The sequence below is a fragment of the Hemibagrus wyckioides genome, linkage group LG06 (genome assembly GCF_019097595.1).
Source record: "Hemibagrus wyckioides isolate EC202008001 linkage group LG06, SWU_Hwy_1.0, whole genome shotgun sequence".
NCBI lineage: Eukaryota > Metazoa > Chordata > Actinopteri > Siluriformes > Bagridae > Hemibagrus > Hemibagrus wyckioides.
Window position 1 is genome coordinate 23,651,782 of NC_080715.1, and position 20,461 is coordinate 23,672,242.

Genomic DNA, 20,461 nt, shown 5'->3' on the forward strand with positions numbered 1-20,461 from the left:
AGACTGAGTCATGGATGATACCCCCGAACCCCCGAACCCCCCCCCGGACTTGCTGGAACTCCAGAGTTTTTGTAAAAACCCATCTTAATCTGTACACAAAGCCACTGTAGCTCAAAAACGGTTGTTTTTCTATCCTGATGAACTTACCACTTATAGTAATGTGGCATAAAACACAAGGTGGATATCAGACCTGCTACCAATTCTAAATTCTTCAGATTAATCAGCAGTGAGGGGATTGAGAGAAGGGAAAAAATGAGCAAGAATAGGTATGGAAAATTGGAACAGGGATGGTTTTTATTAGTGTAGAGTGCATGGTAATGATGATCCTGGGCTTACCTCTAAGTGTGGCCAGGAAAAACTTTTTAAGTGTCTTGTCACTGTGGAATCTGGGAAGGGATTAAAACAGCCACAGGCCAATCCAAATGTTAAGAGTATGATATTGCTCAATTACTTCTGCTCTTAAAATAGGTCTTATTCAGAACAGTTATGTAATTCCGCAAACACCTCAGACTTTACAGCAGACAAACAACTGGGCAGCACTCAGACAATCAGACAGCTGTTCCTTTCTTTTCCGCATTTAGTCAAATGATCTCACAATAGAATGATTAAAACATATGGCGCTGATTTATGCATCGCTCATGTTCTTTCTAATTTCGTGTGACAGTTTAGCACTTCTATTCTTCCTAGGATTTAGTAATTAGTCAAGCTGCAAAAAATAGACAGGGTTATAGGCAGTGACTAATAAACTAGCTCTACAGTTAAATCTGTGCTTCATATTATTTGTATTTTAGCCATACAGTTGAACCAGCCCTGACTGGCAAATATGTGCCTGTTAGTAATGATGTTATGCAACACGGGCAAACATCTCAAGAAGGTTGCCCAAATACTCAGACGTAGTGGCTACATACTTCTACTCTGCAGCAAGCCAAACGAAACATTATTATTACAGTACTGTTTTACTTTTTCCACAAGCTTCATAAAAATCTAGAGTGATTAAAACCAGGTTAGTGTGTGTGTGTGTCTGTGTCTGTCTTGCTGATTTGCCACTGTTAGCTCGTTTGTACTTGAGTTCTGCTATTTCCCTGGCAGTCCAGACTAACTGCCTTGAGCCCAGGCCACCACATGTTCTCATTGTCCAAGTATTTAACTAACCACGGTGTTTTTAGTGGTTGCCTCACTGAAGGCTCTGAGGGACACCCGGGCCTTCCTGCACCCACAAAGTAGACTTTCAGACGACAGCACTTCATTCAAATTGACAGTGCTCAAGAGACAACTTTGTCAATTACATTCTCAATTCAAGCACTTACAAACTCAGTTTATTATTCACAGTTTGGGGAATATTTAGTAATACACTACTAATTCACTGGCTCAATGAAAGGTCTCAGATGCAGTGAAAGTTTTTCACAGAAGCACCAAATTAACAGAATGAATATAACAGACACAGAGACGAATACAGCATATTTCGCTGAGTCAGCAAATGATGACATTGAAAGAGCATAACAAGAACATACTTCATTTTCCAGAAATGCCGGGTTTGACTGTTTCCATGAATTAACGGTTCTCAGCTCAATGTGCCATGTTTTATCATGATTCGTCAAACTCCCTCAGAAAAAAATGCCATTAAGGTTGGTCAGCATGTTGCTAATGCATATTAAAATGTCTAGTGATTGGTTAAACAGCTTGTTTGGACATTGCAGACTTCTGGATTGCGGTACATGTGTGACCTTAACTTTTTCCAATATTAATAACAAATAATAAGCCATATCTTTCAGTACAATGCAGTTCAATATATAATACTTTAGCAGCATTGTGCCCAGCTCAAGAGTCTCACTATAGCCCTTGTTTGACTCTGTAAGCTGTGATGTGCTGGCTGGACTGGAGTCCCCCCCACTGTTCCAGTTTAAATGAATAAAGTTCTGTGGGGTCACTGAAACTCTTCAGGATTGACAAATTGCAAAGTTGGTCCATTGCCATGCTTTTGACTTTAACTGTGCTTAAACTTAGTAGCAGTGGCACCTTGCCAGTTGTGGACTAAAGTACCTAAATTTTTGTCTTTAAAGTAAACCTGAAACCAAAAACTGACTTTCTTATGCAGACTGTGCATGATTCATCAGTACTAATCACGTCAAAGACAAAATTCCTCTTTATCTGTAAACTTCCATTTAACCGTTAAATGGGGTCTGACTTTGCACTGTATCACTGTGACAGTTGCAAGAGGGATTTAAGGAAACAAAAAAAACAGTAAAGGTGCACTGAGATACTCATGGTGGTGAGCACAAACTCTGCCCTTTATATTTATCTTGTTACCTTTATTCCCAGCTGCATGAACAGGCTCAAATACATATGGCCTTACTCCCAGGACTCAATCTGCATCTGCTTGCAGTATGAAGATTTTGGCTGCCTCCCACTCCTTTAATGAGTAAATCATTCTCTACGATTTACTGCAAAAAATATGGCATTTCACTTAGAAGTATGTTACACTCCAAAAGAATAATACCTGTTATTTTCACAAATTTCTCAGTAAACTAAATTTTGAAATTATTGTAAATATTTACAGTTCAGGGCAGTTCTTTAACATCTACTTTAGAATGTCACACTTGTAAAGTCACAATGCTCCTCATATTCCATGCCCAGGCCCATGTTTTGGTGAATAGCCATCAGTAATCAGAGCTTAAACTCACTGTAGGGTGGAGTTACAGGAACTAGAAAAGGTTGATTGGAGCCTCAATTCTATATTATATCATGTGTTTTATTAATGATCTGGACTGAAAACATGAAAAAATGAAAACAATTATCCAAATGCTTTTGCCTGAATATGTTGCATAATGAATTATTTCTTTATCTATGAAAATACATCAAGTTGGAAACTTTCACTCTGTCATCTTATACAATAATTTATAAACTGGTCCAAAGATTCGATAGGATTGTGCATTTGTGAAGCACAACGTGAAGTGTGTTCTGGGATGGACTTAAAGCTGCTAATAAATAAATATGAGCTCACACATGTGTTTATGTCATGTGTCAGAGGATGTGGGGACAGATAATGGGTAGATTCTTGAATCCTCTTTCACACAGCTATCATTTTGTATGTATAAACAGCTTCCCTTACAGTAACATTTTCAATATCCCATAGCAGGTTAAGTAAAACCTGTTTGTATTTGGGTGGATTGATATATGGAATACATATGGACACATAAATGGAATTTATTTTAGAACTAATAATGAAACTAGCATTGGTTTTAAACACCACAGGCATTGGTTTAAAAGATTTTTTATAATTAAAAGTGACATTAAACAATGTATGTAATTCTTGTATGACAGAAGAAAGTTCTTTGTGTACTGTATATACACTCCTCCACCCTTCAGCTCACTCACACTGCACTGCTGTTAAATGTTTGCTTACAGCCTTACAGGTACACAGAGGAAGCTGTTGGTATTACTCACTTCCAGAAGGAAATGTGATTTGCAGTGAGTTCATATATACTTTACAGCATTATAATCAATATCTAGCCCAGCTGGAGGAGACACAAATAATTTTGTATGCGGGTGTACATATAATTTAAACCATAAGTCCTTAAAGATTCAAATTGGCACATATACAGCAGGGACGATCTTGATCTTTCCAGGCATTTTACCAAACAATCTTTTACAGTCTGGAGAATTGTATGAAGCTAGCAGGGATTTTCAAAAAAACATACCTCTTTCTCCTCCATTAGTGTCTACTGAACCTGCAGACCAAGGGGAGTAGGTCCTCTTCAAAAAATAGCACACAGTCCACGCTGTGCTTGGTGTTTAACCTGACTGCAGGAGGAAGTGTTCAGGGAAACCTTCATGGAATCTAAACAAGATGTCATTTAAGGATAAGACATATTCGAGAAAGAAAAAGGAACATTTAAATGAAAAATTATTTAAACGCACAGTGAGAAACTGCAAAAACTGATACTCTAATGGTGAGCAAAAAAACGAAAAAAGAAAATCAGCTTGGATTGAACAATGACAAGTTATGATGTCATAAGACCTTATAGCCAATCATGTTTTAGTATGCAAATGCAGACAATGCAACAGCATGAAACGGTGTGGGTGCATTTGAGGAAGTAGCATCTATAAACTATATACTAAAAAATTCAAAATGTTTAAAATGTAGTTGTGCTTTTTTCTTTTTTATCTAATGCCTAATTTGTCAGTTTTTTTGTTAAACTGCCAAATCTTAAAAATGACATTCCATAAATGATTTTGGGAATATTTATTTTAATTCATAGTGGGATTTATTTTATATTCATCTTACTTCACTGTCCAAGTATGCGGACTGAATGCCACTGATGAAGTGATTTTTCATAAAATGCAGCCAAAATGTTGAAATGATTTTAACAATAATAAAACAAACAGTTAATGCAAACTGGCAGAGAAGTGAGTGAGATGTGAAAGGATATGTCATATGATAGGGGAAATGACTTATCTATCTTTGTGAGTCCTGCAGGATATGTGCTTAAGAAAGAAAGAGTATTTATGCAGGGACTCTGGCAGAAAAAGACCAACTCTAAAGCCAACATAAGTGAAAAACAACAGTGTATATTGGAATAGAGAATTTCACCAAGCTAACTTTCAAATTCCTTTATGTAATGACTACCACACAGCTAAATGTTCATATAATTCAATGGCATTTAAGAAAAAAACAGAGATCAAAACAATTAACAAGGTGTTATCATACTAATTAAAATATCACTAATTTAATAGTAGTGATATAGCGTTAACTTAAGATGGCAAAAGCAATAAGAAAATCATTTGGTTAAACACATAAATAAGACAAATAACAGTAATTAATGACATGCATACATAAAGTTTTTTTCTTTTTTTTTCTCTTTTAGCCTGATCATTGCCAAGAAGCCTTTATGATGCATTTTCCACTTCGTTTTATCCATATTCTGAATGTATTCAAGGCAGAGAAAGCTGTGAGGAGAAAACGCCTTGCCAAAATATGATTCATTGAAACCTAGTCTACATGGCATTGAGCTGCTATCTCTGCTGCTTAACAGTGCAGAGCCTGCCATGGAAGAGAGACTGAATGTGATGTGTTGCTGTTTCTCCTCAGGCTGTGAACTGTGGCAGATGCCGTGCACCTTCGCCCACTCCCCTCCCACGCTGGAGCAGCAGTACACTCAGGGCAGATTCCATGCGCAAGCTGCACACTGACAGATAAAGAAAATCACACTGACACACAGAGGGAGAGGAAAGACTAGCTTCTCCTAGCAACTTATCCGTGAACATTCGCACATACACCTAGTCTGCTGGGCGGGTGTGCCGACTGGTCACTATTTTATAGACATAATCATATTAATGATTTGTGGAGGGTTTTCATGGACATGCTTTCATAGTTAGTCTATATATTTGGCAAAGATGTTTGCTAAGCTGAGAGACTTATATACAGTAGAATGATGTCATGCAGGATTATGCAAACATGACTTAAATTCAGCACCAAGCCTTATGTGTACTCCAGCATACATTGTGTGACTATAAATCTGCACCCTGGATCTGCTAGAAAGTGTACCACTGTTCCACATACCACTGTTCCGCTTGAATTGTATATTTCAGTGCTGGGCAAGAGACTTATTACCTTACACAGAATGGACAAAAGGGTGTGTGCTTGCATCACCAATGCCCAGAGTAGAACAAATACTAATAAAATTCTACAACAATATCTCTGACACCCTGTCTACCTCAAGACAATCCAGGAGCTTTGCGTACTTTGAGTTGCTTAACAAGTATTCTAGAACAATGCTGGATTAGCAACCATGTACTGAACATGGGTGTGTCTTCACACTCCAACCCTAATGTTTCTCTCTCTTTCTCTCTCTCTCTCTCTCTCTCTCTCTCTCTCTCTCTCTCGCTCTCTCTTTCTCTCTCTGTGTTAAATGAGCTTGAGTGGTTGCATGGGGCTCAGAGTAGGCTAGCAGCCAGAGCAACCTGAGTCTCTGAACCTCACAGGCGGACAGCTAAGCTCTTCTCCATGGGTGTATCCAACACTTGACTGCAGCAGAACATTAGACTGAGAGACACTCTGCATTATTAACCAGAGAGATGGGGATAGAGAGAGAGAGAAGGAGATAAAGTGAGCAGGCCAGCTTCGCTTCTGGCTGAAATGCGACACTGCACCCAGCAGACATGCAGAGCGGAGCCAAACACACCCGCAGACTTTTCCTTCTCCTTTGTTTTCTAATTCAGTCCATGACAAAAAAACTGAGAGGGCAACAATCATGGCCATTCCATCCTGCCAAAACCACAGGGGGATCAATGTGAAACATCTGGGGCTTGGAGTGGACAGGGCAGCTTTTGTTTGCACAGAGTGAAGTTAGTGTAATGTAGCTCCGGCAGGGTTCCCAGCTACGGTGTGGGTTACCAAGGACTGAAGGGAAAGGTGTTTGCTTTGCTCAGGGGCAAAGGCTGGCCTGGAGCTGCTGGAGTAGAGGATGGCCTTGGTAATGAGTTACTGAGCAAAACATCTCTAATGCTGGTTCATTGCCTTCACAGAGGCTGTCATTCTGGTTTTCAGGTTTATGAATAATCAGAGGAAAAACGGCAATGTAAATATCATGGGGGATCACTGATCAGACAAATTCCACCACACAGCTTCAGGTTAATAAAATGTAGCTATTGCAGTCACTGAACATTTATACAAGCTGCATAAATCATTTTTATGTCTTTGAAAGAATCCATGTAAAATTCTTTAAGATGTTTTCGATGATTACACTTCAGTTAACGCACATCTTCTTGAAGAAGGATCCATTTAATAAAGGGAACATGGTATACTAGTTTACTCGTTGTCTCATGCAACCCCCCCTGCTGGCCTGGAGGTTACTCCATTATGTTCTACTACTCTGTTCTGACTCTTGGTTCACTGTGGTCCTGAGATATATCAGTGCCACTCAGTCAGTGGAACTCTGCGTAGGTGCAGCTGAGAGTATTAACCACAGAGGACATCAAGTGCTTGACGTCAAGGACATGGGTCTTTTAGCTTACATTAAGCGACCGTAATGCATATACCATTACCATATCAGCAATAGCTACATTAGCATGTAAATGGATATGCTAAGTTCCTAAAATGCTTTGCTGAACTTACTGACCAGCATTTTTATTGAAGAGGACTTTAATTGGAAAGTTTGGATTTATAACTCTTTCTGGATTTATTAGTTAGTTCCAACTTTGAAGCAAGTATAGTTTGCATGTCTTGTACCAGCTGTTCTCAGTAGTTATTTCTAGTAGAAATGAGTCATCACAACAGAATCAGCTGTGTTGAATACGATTGAGGTTAGACATTTACCATATCTGAGAGAAGGGTGTCAGCCAGCCTCAACTCAAATCTCAACTTTTCCTGAGCACACCAGAAAAACTCTTTCAACTTTGGGTTGTTTGTTAAGTTTGTCTACAGCCATACATTTGCAGTGAACTGCTGAGTACATTAGGCTCTAGGAGTGGGCTGCATATGGAGGACTGATGCACTGGGGTAATGAGCCCTTTGACTGGCTGTGCACCACTGTTGTGAGGAGACTAATTGGGAAAGACTTGCTAATTTAAGCACTCTGCTGGATAAATGTAGTGCAACTGACTATGAAGGGTAAATCAATGTGTTTCCTCACCACAACTTTTGCTCTAGACTGCAAGAGTTTATACCTGAATATTAGCTTTAAAACAAGTGTAGTCCTCAGACAGGTTTCACATAGTCGCTTGCTGTTGACAGAGCCAAACTGTAACCAGAAATGTGAGGTAGAGTTTAATTTCCTTCACAGCAAATCCAAATGAAATGAGAACTATGATATCTTTATCTTCCATTGTGCTTTTCTGAAGAATGTGCAAGTAGTGATAAGAAAGATATATGATAAAACACAAATATGGCCAGAGTAATTGTTTTTACTTAATTTTGCAGAAGTGACACTAAAGAAGAATTACCCCAGAGGAGCGAGCTGAAGAACCCACATTACTTTCTTGTTTTTAATTATTCCATTAGAAATATGGTGAGTATCAAATCATTACTGAAGAAAACGAAACACAGAAGATAATGGAATGAAGGTTGAAATTTGTCTTGAGTGCAATTCTTTATCAGACATTAGAGTCTATTACTGGGTGGTATTCCTGCCCCACTGGGATAAGAGTGTGTTTTTTGGGACAGCTGGATGGCACTGCAGAGAGAGGAAATGGAACTCATCCTCCCCCTGCTGTGAACTGATGGGTGGCAGAGCACAGAAGCACAGAACCGAAGGAGGGGTCTTAATAAGACTTATCCCTCCCTAGAGAAGAGTGTTTCTCTCTCTCTCTCTCTCTCTCTCTCTACCTCTGTTCTCTATGAACTTCCTCTGCTCAGGAAAACATCAATTCCAAATATCTGTGAGGAATCAAAGGCTGTAACTGTTCAAGGCAACAGCCCATGACCATATACTCTTTGTAGGTCAGGATGACATTCACACCATAAACTCAAAGATTGAATTTGAGAGGATATCACATGTGATTTCTTCTATGTGCTTTAGAATGTCCCTATAACAGTAAGTCAACATATAGTCACCTACCACGCAATCTAGAAGCATGTTTTAAACAGTTCTACATGTTCAAGTGTGTTTGATACAATAGGTATGATTTGGCCAGTGGTCAGCCTAACCACCACATTTCAGAAACCGCATAAAAGACTCAAAATTAGCCAGAAAAGTATAAATAGTTTTTTTCATCTTAGTGGGAAACACTTAATGCACACAAAGTTCTAATGTGCAGACACGATGGACTCCATAATCCCCCTTTTCCTCTCCCAAGCTTTAGAAACAATATACTAATACTGGGTAGGGATTTGCTTTGCTCTGAAAAGTCTCAATTCCTTATGACATGGACTCCACAAGATGCTGGAAACAGTCTTGGTGTCCGTGTTGACATGATTACATCACACAATTCCTGCAGATTTTTCACGTGTACCTTCATGCTGTGAATCTCCTGTTCTACTACATCCCAAAGATATTCTATTACATTCAGGGAAGGCAACTGCAAAGAACACTGAACTCATTGTCATGTACATGAAACCAAACTGAAATAAGTTTTGCTTTATGACACGTTGCATTATCATGCTGGAAGTAGCCATTAGAAGTTGATAAATTGTGGCTTTGAAGGGATGCACATGATCAGCAACAATACTCAAATAGTCTGTGGCATTCAAGTGATGATTGATTGGTATTAATGGGCTCAATGTGTGCCAAGAAAACATTTCCCACACCATTACACCACCTCCACCAGCCTGGACTGTTGACACAAGGCAGATTGGATCCATGGATTCATGCTGTTGGAGCCAAATTCTGATCCTACCATCTGTGTGCGTCAGTAGAACCAGAGATTCATCAGACCAGGTTACGTTTTTCCAGTCTTCAGCTGTCCAGTTTTGTTGTGTACTGCAGACTCAGCTTTCTGTTCTCTACTAGAATCCAAAGTGGTCTTCTGCTATAGTAGCTGATCTGCATCAAGATTCAATATGTGCTTTCTGAGATGCTTTTCTGCTCACCATACTTGTACAGAGTAGTTATCTGAGTTTCTGTAGCCTTTCTGTTGGCTCAAACCAGTCTGGCCATTATCTTTTGAATTCTCATCAACAGGGCATTTCTGTCTGCAGAATTGTGGTGTTCTGGATGTTTATCTTTATTGCACTGTTCTAAGTAATCTCTAGATACTGTCGTGTGTGAAAATCCCAGGAGATCAGCAGTTCATGTCATGGCAATCAACAATCATGTCATGCCCAAGATCACTGAGATCACACTGAGATCACATTTTTCCCCATTCTGATGGGTGATGTGAACATTATTTGAAGCTGCTGCTCTGTATCTGCATGATCTTATGGATTGTATTGCTGCCACACTATTGGCTTATTAAATAATTCCATGAATGCTGAAAATATCTGTGAGCATGGGCATGAATTATTCCTGTCCCAATGGACCTCTATTAGCTCTTGTTGCAATTCTATTAGCTCTTTTTGACCAATAGCAATAACAATAATAATTCTATAGTGCTTGACCTATTTAGCATGCTTCCTCACAACTGTGCATCAAGAAAGGTCCGCAATTCAATGAAACATCATCTTATTCAAGATTTTTTAATCATTGGTAACACAAAAGAGCTAATATATGTTTTAATATGAAGATTAGTATTGGTGAACAGCTGATATATATATATATATATATATATATGCCTCTGCCTCACCTGTGCTACTCGCCAGTGGCAAGAGTAATCTGGGTAAAAAAAGTTGTGGAAAAGGTGTCTTTGCCATCTGTCTCTCAGGCCATGCTGTGCCTGGAGCAGTCCCCTGGGAGATGTGCTGTAGGTGCTTTATTCAATTAGAGGTGCATTATTGGTCCAACTGCCTCCACGTGCTGAGCTGATGATGTTGATTGCCCAGCTCTGCAATCCCCCATGTCTCAAAACACAGCACAGTTGCTTCTGTCACATTGTGTGTGTGTGTGAAAGAGACAAAAAGACGAAATTAAGAAGGAGGGACAATAAGGATATGAGCAAGAGATGAAGTGAAGGGGGGTGTAAAAATGGGGTTCTGTTAAATAAACCACTTTAGCACCTTCCTCTTGTTCACCTACCCCCCCTCTTTATAATGCTGGAGGCAGCAGCAGCAGCAACCTGCTACCTCTTTATCAATACAATGTCTGGAAGCCTGCATCATTACTCTAACTGCAAATCTTTTTTAATATGGGCTTGGCCTCTCCTTTTCCTTTTTTTTGACTTTGTCTAGAACTAGGATTTAGAATGAATCCTAGTTGTTTATCATAGCATGATACACTCATATAGGTTCAGGTCTCAGATACATTACCATTGATTGGAGAATCACCAAATTATTGAAAGTATGTGACTGAATGTAGCTTGGCATTATTATGGCTAGTGGCACAGAGAGAACCATTGCTTCCTAACATCTTCAGTGTTCCTGATTCGACCATGAGCTTGGGTTACTGCCAATCAGCCAATCAAAGGTTTTATGTACATGTTCTCCCAATGTCCATGTGGTTTTCTCCATGTACTTTGCTTTACTCCCAACACCCAAACCATGCTGGATTGGCTGCATTACATTGCGCATAGCTGTGAACAAGTGTGTATGGTGATGGACTGGCAGCCCATCCAAGGTTGTATTCCCCACTCACGTCCAGTGTTCCAGTAACTAACTCATCTACCTCAACCTATAGGAGGATAAAGCGGCTAACAAGGATGATTGAATGGATGTCCAGCCTCCTGGAAGTAGGTATCTAAAAAGTCAAATCTAGATAGACTGAGGTTTCTGAACAAAGATGTACAATGTATCACCTCTATCCCAATCTATGCTTCAAGACACATTCTATGGCCTTTCTAGCTCACGGTCTCCAGCAAATCCCCTTCTCATAACAATGTGTACCAAATAAACTTTGTTTAAACACTAGTTTATGTGACAACTTCATCACCTTGAAGCATTTCTGTAATGACTTTATAGCGTTTTTCACATATTTAAGTGGCAGATATTTTAAGTGCAGGGCAGCACGGTGGCTTAGTGTTTAGCACTGTTGCCCTACAGCAAGAAGGTCCTGGGTTTGAATCGAACATGCAGGGGCCTTTCTGTGTGGAGTTTGCATGTTCTCCCCAAGCTTGCGTGGGTTTATGCCGTGGTTGTTCGTCTATATATGGCCCTGCGATGGACTGGCGACCTGTCCAGGGTGTACCCCTGCCTTTCACCCAATGTACACTGGGATAGGCTCCAGCAGATCCCCATGACCCTAATTAGGAGTAAAGCGGGTATAGACAATGGATGGATGGATGGATGAATGGTTGCAGTCTGCAACCTTGACTGGTCTTGGGTGTTGATTGCTCTTGTGTTGTGTGTTATGGCCATTTATTTGCAGACTGATGTTCCTCTCACCTCAGATGGCTCACAGGGACACTGTGTGTCTATATGTGTGTGTGTGTGGAGTTGCTGAAGACTGCTTTTTCCTCTTGCCAGGCAAGGCTGGCTATGACACCCGTAGTCATTCCCCAGATGCCCAGAGTGAAGAGGGCTGGGTGCCTCATCTGCTGTGGAGAGAATACAAATAGGTCAGTATTGCAGAAAAGGGGTGGCTCTGGTCAGAAAGCCCTGCCAGATAAATTCCTCCATCAGACATGATGGTGAAGGCCATCTGCTGCAAATGTGGGGGAAGGAAGGGACAAGGCAGGGCTGTGACTCCCACAAGCCCATCACACACAGACAGCATTGCACCTGAAAATGCCACTGCTCGTGCTTCACACGTGTCACTCAAACTCACAAAGGTCCCCTTCATCTATTTGCTGCCTTGTACATACAGATTCTGTTCACTTGGTTATGTTTTTCTCCCCACACTAATCGTAGGTATGTAATTTATTGTGTATTTTTAAAACAAAAGCTCATTAGGACAGCTTGAGGTCCCTCATCTTGTAACATTTGCAGATTACAAACATGGGACATTATTTCATTAACTTTATACTAACTTTACTTCAAGAACATACAAGATCACTGAAAAGAAACCCAACAGATCTTACAGAATGTTAAAATCCTTAGATGTTTAAGGATTATAATCAAGAACATTTTGGAAATGCAAAAATCAAAATACATTTAATGCACAGCCTGTTTTCCAGCCAGCATATACAGTGAAACCTAAATCTGGTACAGCATGACTGCGTAATTTAGGAGAAACTAATTTTGTAATTAAATCCTCTACTTTCTGAACTGGAAACCTTTTTCGAACAGGGTGTTTTCAAACCTGGCTCATTTGGAGTGTTTGTTTCAGAACATGGTGTGTTTTCTTTCTTCACTTAGACATATTTGAACACAGCAGTCACGCCTGGATCTTGAATGATGCAGCACCTGAATGATGTGGTCTCAGCCCACAAATGATCTCTGGAGCAGATTGTGGACCTTGTGGTGAGAAGGCAATCCAGCCCAAGCACTGGACCAACAAACCAACCATTTTAAACTGGTGTATAATGGCAATTCTCTGAAACAGTTACATTTAAACTATGCTGTCTTTGATGAAACCTTGATTCCAGCTCAAACTGCTAAATTATAACAACTACAGTTAAATAAATTGTAAGAGTTGCTGACTATCCATCTTGATGGATGAGTGCTAAGTGAGTGTACTCACATAATGACATTCATAAACACCTTTTGGTATACTTTGAAATTGTATGGAACAAAGTCCCCTGTTTTGGAACAAAGCACAAATCTACAGGTCTGAAAACCTGTACCAATCTATTAACCTTAACCCTAACCTGTTAACTTTTCTGAGTGTACCAAGAAATTCTTGTGGTAAAAATACTGTTCAATAACTCATAAATAATGGAATGGATATAGTACTACAGTAGTAGTTGTAATAATATTAGTCTCTCCAGTATATTTTTTTTTTGCCGCAAAATGCTTGATTTTGATGAAGCTTTTTCAAATATTTGTTATGCAAATATTTGTTAGTTTATGTTCTTTTTTTTTTTTGGAGTGAGCTACTTGAATTTGTGAAATTGCAAGCACAGGATTCTTCTTTTGAACTCCTACCAGTGAAGACTTGCTTGTAATAATTTTCTCTAATAGATGTACTCATGTTCGCTTTGGCTGGAAGTGTGTTGCATTGATGTCACACAACAAGTCTTGGCCCAAATCTGTGTCAATTTGGAAACATTGCAAGCTCCTCTGAATATCAAAGAGTTTGCTTGATTTTTTGTTAATTTCTGTAAATGTAATATTGTGAAATCCTGAGGAAATGGTAAATGTAAGCCTGGAACATTATAGCTGAAATTCAACAATAGCTGAAACTCTTCTTACAGGAGAAGGATCAGATTCGGTGTTGTTTTAGTCTGCAGTAGCTCTTCATTCAGCTTCCTGCTGTTTGTCATTATACTTGCTGCCGCAGTTTCAGTCTAATCAGTGTGATCTAACAATATGCCATTAATATGGGCATTTTAGAGAAAACAACTTTATTTGTATATGTGCATTCACATTTCCTTCTGAGGCATCAAGGCCATCTTAATTCAAATAAGAAATGAGCACATATGTCCCAAGTCAAACAAATGAATTTTGTATGTATTATATGATAATCAAAGTTCATGGCATGCACTTAAACACTCATATTCAGCACATTATTTCTCCAGGTTGTTATATTCTCTTAACTACACTGGAGTTTAAATGAAGATAATCATATTTTGAGATGATATTAAATGTTAGTGTGGGAATGTACAGACTGAAACTCAGATTTTAAAAAAGGTTCAAAGCTTGTCTGATTTTGAAAAACTGCTCTATTTTCTAAACAACAAATTAGAATCGTAGTACTGATATCACATGGATGCCTTGTAAGTTAATATGACTATACACTTAAAATAAGGAGCATAGATTAACACCTTATAACATAGTTATTAGTCTAACCGTAGTGAAAAAAGGTTCTAGCATGGTATCCTTTGTACTGATTTTTATAAAAAAAAAGAAAAAAAAGAAAAAGGAATTATTATGACTGATTTTATTAAATGATTATTATCACTGTACACCAATCACTCATAGCATTAAAACCACTGACAAGTGACATGAATAACATTGATTATCTTTCTACAATGGCAATATAATCAAAGTTATTCACGTCACTTGTCAGTGGTATCAATGCTATGGCTGATCACTGTATTTTCTACAATGTTATTTTTGGGATATATTAGTCACAAAGTTGTCAAATTTGATGTGTTGGAAACAGAAAAAATTGGGCAAATATAAAGATCTGAATGACTGAATGAAAAAATGACAAATTGTGATGTGTAAACGACTGGGTCAGTGCATCTCCAAAACAGCAGTATCCAGTATGCAGTGGTTAGTATATACCACTGTTCTGATGGAGGTGTCCTGAAGGTGGCCAGGTCTGATGAATCATGTTTTTATTTTACATCATGTGGACAGGATGTACTATGGGAAGTAGGCAAGCTGGCTGTTACTTTGACACGTACCACCTACCTAAACATTGTTGCAAACCAAGTACACCCCTTCATGGCAATGCTATTCCTTAATGACAGTGTTTTCTTTCAGTAGGATAATGCTCCCTGACACACTGCAAAAACTGTTCAGGAACATGATAGGTATTCAAGGTATTCACTTGGCCTCCAAATTCCTCAGATCTCAATCTGATCGAGCATCTGTGGGATGTGCTGGACAAACAAGTCCGATCCATGGAAGCCACACCTCACAACATACAGGACTTAAAGGATCTGCTGATAAAGTCTTGGTACCAGGCACCACAGCACACTTGTCTTGTGGTCTTGTGGAGTCCATGCCTTCATGGGTTGGAGAGGTTTTGGTGGCACAAGGTGGGGCTAAACAGTATTAGACACGGGGTTTAAATGTTATAACTGATCGATGTATACCTCTGTTAGAAGAGAAGACAGACTCAGAGTGTTGTAAAGTTAAATAAGATAACTATACTATATAGAGGTTTGTTAACTATATTAACAGTGCCTGTCATAAGACCCATTCGGTGCACTTTAGGCTGAAAACTTAAAAATTCCAGTTTTAAGTTTTCAGCTGGCCTACCTGATAGAAATGTTGTTTTTATTAGAGCTGCTTTGGATATGTTACAGTCATCTTCTGGAGATTTTGTCTTGGCTAAACACACTTCACTTTTACCAAGAATGAACTCATTAGTAGCCAAAAATAGAATTATGCCGTTTGTCTCTAAGAGATTTTTTAAACATTTCACGTCCACTTTTGGACTTCTTTGAAAATGGCACGAAGATGAAGAAAAACTGTTTAAACGAAACATTAAATTAGACATAGTTTAACTATGTTGTAATGTAAACTAGAGCATTCCTGTGTTTTAGGAGACCAGAAGCCTGTTTTTGTTACCTCAGCTTGGGTTAAAGGGACATAAGGATGATGGAATTATAGGAAATAGATGTTGGTTTCTAGGTTTTTCCGGCTTATGGAATACTTGAAGCTGCCAGTTATGTAAATGTGTGAGAAGTGGATTACAGTTTTTGGCACACATGTAGTATACCAGAAATCCCAAAACTGTTGATGGAAATCAGAACGTGGGCGGCTTCCGGTGTCTAATATTGCTATTGAATATTCAGCAGCTCGGATCCAATACATTGCAATATTCATGCAATACATTTAGCAAAGCACACTCTCATGCAGGTTTAAGATTCCAGGTTTTTCTTAATTGATGTAACTCTCAGGCAACATTTATTGATGTAATTCACTGGCAACATTTGTTGCTGAAGGTGCTCCACTCATTATTAATAACTACCTTTCCATGTTGTTGATGCAAATGAATGGTAATCATTCCTTTACAGTCCATTATTGGAGCTTGTGCTGTTTTGTTACAATGAACTCAAAAGGTAAATGAAAGGCTTTCGTTTTCTCCTTCCTACATGAAGTGAGAAAATAATAAACAGTTTCCAAGCTGTCTTGGCTTATGGTCATCTCTAATTTTTTGTATCTCACCATTGCTTTGCAACACATCCGTCTCCATGATCATTTCAACTGGTGCCAGCAAATGACTGTGACCTCTTTAATTTTGCCTGTGATGAGGGCCCCTCCAATTCTCCACAGTCCCTTTTAGAGTGCAGAAAAAAAGTAGCGAGTGAAAGCAATGTTGTTGCCATGGCTACCTTCTGGCAGCCTCCTCGGTGTACCAAAAGCCCCCACAATGAAGAGCACTGGCTGTTCCCAACCTCCAGCCTGCACAGGAGGGGTGGAGCTGCTCACAAACAACAAGAGGTCTCTCCTCCACCAAACCACGGATGAGGGCTGGAGAAAGAGCAAGAAAAGTGCACTGCAACACATTATGCTGCTGTGCGCTGGGCCTGCTTAGTACTACCTGAGTGTATGTAAGTTGGTAAGTGAGGTACATGAGCAGCTAGATATTGATTATATGGCAAATGATTTGAAATTACGTGCTGGTTGTAGAGGGGGATGGTGGATAAACTGCTCCTCTGATCATGTTTGAAGATTATCAAAAGCAAGACTCACAGACCAGCATATATGTTTTGCCATGATGTGTGAAATGATTTGAGTTGTTCACTAAAAAATACATTATTAAGAAAACAATGAGTGATGTTTTCTGAGAGCAGTAAAAAGCCTGCAGGACTGCTCAGGTCAAACACGCATTCATTTCTACTCCAATTATTTGAGCCACTGCAAATCTTTAATATGCAACTGACAATCAATAGCTGACGTTGCTTTATTCACAGTGACACACTTGCTATCAGATGACTCGTGCATTTGAGGTGGGTTAAATGTCAGCACCGGCGGGAAGGTGATCCAGGTAATGTATCTGCACCTAGAGCACGTAATACCTGGACACCAGCTCGCAAACATATCGCTCCCCTTGTTACTTTCACAACCATTCTTTCACAAAGTGGAGGACACATTGTGTAACAGTCACACTGCATACTGTCTGTTAATCCAAACCTTTTAAAATTCCATTATGCCTGTAAATCATCAAGTACATTAGGAGAGCACTTGAGAGTGAAATGCATGGGTGTGTGAATTTTTGGAGTGGAGATACATGTGCAAATGTGCTTGCATGAGCACAGATTCCACAGCCTCCTGTTTCTCCACTTTTTCTCTCCATCTGTATTTTAAGCGTGGTTTGTGCAGCTTCTGTGTGTGTGTGTGTGTGTGTGTTTATGTCCACTTTTGTGTTTATTTTTGTGTGTGCAGTTCTCCACAGTGTGTGTTTGAGCCCTGCAGCTGCAGATGCAGTCGCCATTGGACACAGTGTTGGTTGTGGTGGTGGTGGAGTCGAGGCAGCCGACCCTGTTCTTACCCCTGCCTCTGCCTGCGGTATCTAACTGACCTTGGCCCCAGCATAGAGAAGCACTGCCTGCAGCTCTAACAGGCAGAGCCCTCCCTGTGTGGCAGGTGGATACACACGGTCATACACACACACACACACACTGACTCCAGGAGAGCTGTGCCTCCCCCAAGCAAACACATTGTCATGTGTCTCTAGACTCACCTCATTGATGAACAGTAGAATAATGGACTCATTGGCAGGAAAAGAGCAGCTGATTCAGTGCGGCTTCAGTACAGATAGTATTTTGTGTTATGATGAAATGGATCAGTAAAGAAATACATGAACATTTCACTTAGGCTTTTTGTGATTGTCAGTATTTGTAATACTGATGGATGCTGAGCTAAACCATAGATGGTTGTATTAAGAAGAAAGATTAATATTTTCTTTTTTGTATTTTCACTGCTTTCCTCTCTCCATGCATAATTCTGCACTAACCCTTTTGTGTACATGCTAAACAACTCTATTTTTGCTACATTTCAACACCTACTTCATATCCTTTTCAGCAGAATAATGCACACTATTTTATTTCATTCATGAAATTCAAGCATTTGAAGAAACTAAAGTGTTGCATAAGAGAACAGTAAGAAGTGGGATAGCTGATTGTGCCAGAATGTCCCTAAGCACAGTGGGTCTCAGTGGACTTCCATACAAATGAAATAACTGAACCACATGCAGAAATGTCCAGTGACAATAACCTGTAACTGGTTTCATGGTTGAACTAAATTTAGAACAGGATGATGCCATTTACACATATTCCTTGAATGGATATCGGCTAAATTAAATATTATTTATTGTATAGGGTTCTTCAAAAAAAAAAAGGATTTACCTCGTAAAAATGCTTGTGTCTGAGTAGTCTTTGCATACATCTAATAGTTTATTTTCTATTTTGTCTTTTCCAGAGTCATATTTTGGCTTACAATGTTTTTACATTTACAGACTCATGATTCTTTTGACTTGCTCTTAAAAAGAGCCCTATCCTTGCCCTATCCTTTCAAAATGTAAGGTGAGACAGAATTTTAGAACATGCACCCCCATGACAATAGGGATAATTTTAGAGTGAATCATTTTCCAGATGAAACTGCTGTGAAAATATCCATAATGCAGTGATGTCAAATTCTGAACAATTTGAGAGCAGGAGTGCAGGAAGGCGCGGAAAGTGACGCAGCAGGAGACATCATTATTGCCCTGTGACTGTAGGCAAATGCTGGAGATTAACACTCCTCTACTCTACTGTAGCGCTTGTGATTTCTTTATCGACTTGGGTTTTTTGTTCTTTGTGGTCTCTGAAGATTACATAAGATTAGCCTTAATATTTCAACTTCACCTTATATTTCTGATTCGCATTGCTGTCAAAACCATATCAGAATAAAATAAGGAATAAAACACAATGGAGCATGCTGCTATAGGAAAAACACTGGGGTGCTGCATTCCCCTGTAACAGTACATCAGTACAACAGTACTTGAAACAGTGAAAGAAAAATAATCAAATTTACCTCTGACTGTTACAAAACACATCCATAATTATATAGTTAAGTTAAATATTTTGAATCTATTTTCTGTTAGTGTTAGATTATATTGAACCTCCATCATAAGAACATAATACATGAACTGCTGTGTCATCCATTCATCTTTAGTAAGTTGCTCAAAAGCTCTTGGTTACACAATTTTCTCTAAAGTTTACAATTATAGAAAAGCAGTGATTTATAACTACACTATCTGGTGTCAGTTAGATAAAGATGGGTTCTCTTTTCAGCCTGTTTCTCTCAAGGTTTCTCCTTCATATCGTCTGAGGGAGTTTTTCCTCACCACCATTACCTCTGCCCTCCTAATAAGGGATAAATTTACATTTTTACAATTTGTTTTCTCAATTTTTATATCCTGAAAATACAAATAAAATGGAATTGAATTCACTAACTGCTTTAACCTGGTCAGGATCATGCAGGATCATGAACAAGTGCAAGGCAGAGAATTCACCCCGAATTCACCCCATCGTAAGGTATTATACACACATACACACACACACACACACATTTATGGGTAATTTAGTGTAGTTCATCTGCCTGCATGTTTTTGGACAGTGGGAAGAAACTGGAGAACTCAAATGAAACCAAAGCAGACACCGAAGGAACATATGAAACTCCACACAGATCAGGGATCACACAGAAACCTGGAGCAGAGAGACAGCAAAGCTTTTCAGTATAATATGCATTTTGTATAGTCTATGCTTTTGAAACTGTAAGGGGTGAACTCCTACAGCCTCTGAAGCACTTTGCTTGGACAGCTGATGAAGGACTTTTTGTGAAAAACATCTTGCTTCTCTGGCAACATTTAGTAATGCCACAGACTAAATCTGTGTGTGTGTGTGTGTATGTGTGTGTATCTACATGCATACATGTATCTATATATACACACAAACACACATACATATATACTGTATGTGTGTGTGTGTAGTGGACACTGCTGTAGATCAATCAAATCAATCTTAGCAGCGTTGGAAATTATCAGATGAAGCCCAAGCCATGGAAAGCCCCTAAGACATTCCGGTACTCAGGGTGGGACAACAGGGTATATGATGCAGGCTGTTGTGCCTGTAAGCGTACAATTACCAAATGGAAGGAATATGGGTTGGACATTCC